Here is a 2,384-nt window from a genome sequence, read left to right as displayed (position 1 = left end):
CTCTTTTTCAAAAATTCTTTTTAATTAATTAATTGTTTCATATTTAAACTTTAAATTATAATTTTCGAAAACTACTAACTTCTTTTTTTAAATTTATTTTCGAAATTCTTCCTTCTCTCCTCCTCTTCTATTTAATTAATTAATTACTAACACTTCTCTTCACCTCTCTTCTTCTAAAAACCGAACCTCCTTCCTCATTCTTCTACCTCTTTCTTTTTCTACTAACATAAAGGAATCTCTATACTGTGACATAGAGGATTCCTTTTTCTTTTCTTGTTCTCTTCTCTTTCATATGAGCAGGAACAAGGATAAAGGCACTCTTGTTGAAATTGATCCAGAACCTGAAAGGACTCTGAAGAGAAAATTAAGAGAAGCTAAATTACAACAATCCAGAAACAACCTTTCAGAAACATTAGCACAAGAGGTGATGGCCGAAAATTATAATAATAATGCAAGGAGAATGCTTGGTGACTTCACAAAGCCAACATCCAAGTTTGATGGAAGAAGCATCTCCATTCCTGCCATTGGAGCCAATGATTTTGAGCTTAAGCCTCAACTAGTTGCTTTAATGCAACAAAACTGCAAGTTTTATGGGCTTCCATCTGAAGATCCCTATCAGTTTTTAACTGAGTTCTTGCAGATCTGTGACACTGTAAAGACAAATGGAGTTAATCCTGAAGTCTACAGACTCTTGCTTTTCCCTTTTGCTGTAAGAGACAGAGCTAGAGTATGGTTGGATTCACAACCCAAGGATAGCCTGGACTCATGGGATAAGCTTGTCACTGCATTCTTGGACAAGTTCTTTCCTCCTCAAAAGCTGAGCAAGCTGAGAGTGGATGTTCAAACCTTCAAACAAAAAGATGGTGAATCCCTCTATGAAGCTTGGGAAAGATACAAGCAGTTGACCAAGAGATGTCCATCTGACATGTTTTCTGAATGGACCATATTAGATATATTCTATTACGGTCTCTCTGAATTTTCGAAAATGTCATTGGACCACTCTGCAGGTGGATCTATTCACCTGAAGAAAACGCCTGAAGAGGCTCAAGAACTCATTGACATGGTTGCAAACAACCAGTTCATGTACACCTCTGAGGGGAATTCCGTGAACACTGGGGTACCTCAGAAGAAAGGAGTTCTTGAAATTGATGCCCTGAATGCCATATTGGCTCAGAACAAAGTGTTGACTCAACAGGTCAACATGATCTCTCAGAATCTAAATGGATTGCAACATGCATCCAATAGTACTAGAGAGGTAGCTTCTGAAGAAGCTTATGATCCTGAAAACCCTGCCATGGCAGAAGTTAATTACTTAGGTGAACCTTATGGAAACACCTATAACTCATCATGGAGAAATCATCCAAATTTCTCCTGGAAGGATCAACAAAAACCCCATCAAGGTTTTAACAATGGTGGACGTGCAAGGCTGAATAATAGTAAGCCATATCCATCATCTTCTCAGCAACAGACAGAGAACTCTGAACAAAACAGTTCTAATTTAGCCAACATAGTCTCTGATCTGTCAAAGGCCACTTTCAGTTTCATGAATGAAACCAGATCTTCCATTAGAAATCTGGAAGCACAAGTGGGCCAACTGAGTAAGAAAGTTATTGAAACTCCTCCCAGTATTCTCCCAAGCAATACAGAAGAGAATCCAAAAGGAGAGTGCAAGGCCATTGATTTAATCAAAGTGACCGAATGCACTAGGGAGGAGGAGGACGAAAATCCTAAGGAGAAAGACCTCCTGGGACGTCCTTCAAGTATGAAGGAGTTTCCTATTAAGGATCCAGAGGAATCTGAGGCTCATCTAGAGACCATAGAGATCCCATTAAATCTCCTTCTGCCAATCATGAGCTCTGAAGAATATTCATCCTCTGAAGAGGATGAAGACGTGATTGGAGAGCAAGCTGCTCTATATTTAGGAGCTATCATGAAGCTGAATGCCAAACTGTTTGGTAATGAGACTTGGGAAAGTAAACCTCCCTTGCTCATTAGTGAACTAGATACTTGGATTCAGAAAAACTCTACCTCAAAAGAAACAAGATCCTGGCAAGTTCTTAATACCTTGTACCATTGGCACCATGAGCTTTGAAAAAGCTCTATGTGATCTGGGGTCAGGGATAAATCTTATGCCACTCTCTGTGATGGAGAAGCTGGGGATCATTGAGGTACAACCTGCCTTGTTCTCATTACAATTGGCAGATAAGTCCATAAGACAAGCTTATGGATTAGTAGAGGACGTGCTAGTAAAGGTTGAAGGCCTTTACATCCCTACTGATTTCATAATCCTAGATACTAGGAAGGAAGATGATGAATGCATCATCCTAGGAAGACCTTTCCTAGCCACAGCAGGAGCTGTGATAGATGTCAACAGAGGTGAATTA

At 39.6% G+C, this 2,384-nt stretch overlaps 1 non-coding gene across 1 annotated transcript; it reads right to left on the bottom strand.

The window, feature by feature from the left end:
- Positions 1-823: 823 nt before the first annotated feature.
- LOC130938179 (small nucleolar RNA R71) lies at positions 824-927 on the bottom strand. The gene has a single exon (XR_009069354.1). It is a non-coding gene; the product is annotated as a small nucleolar RNA R71 (small nucleolar RNA).
- Between the last annotated feature and the right edge of the window lie 1,457 nt (positions 928-2,384).

Source organism: Arachis stenosperma, chromosome 6 (genome assembly GCF_014773155.1).
Source record: "Arachis stenosperma cultivar V10309 chromosome 6, arast.V10309.gnm1.PFL2, whole genome shotgun sequence".
Classification (NCBI taxonomy): Eukaryota; Viridiplantae; Streptophyta; class Magnoliopsida; order Fabales; family Fabaceae; genus Arachis; species Arachis stenosperma.
Note: the sequence above shows the minus strand (reverse complement) of the source record. Positions and strands in the feature narration are given on the sequence as shown.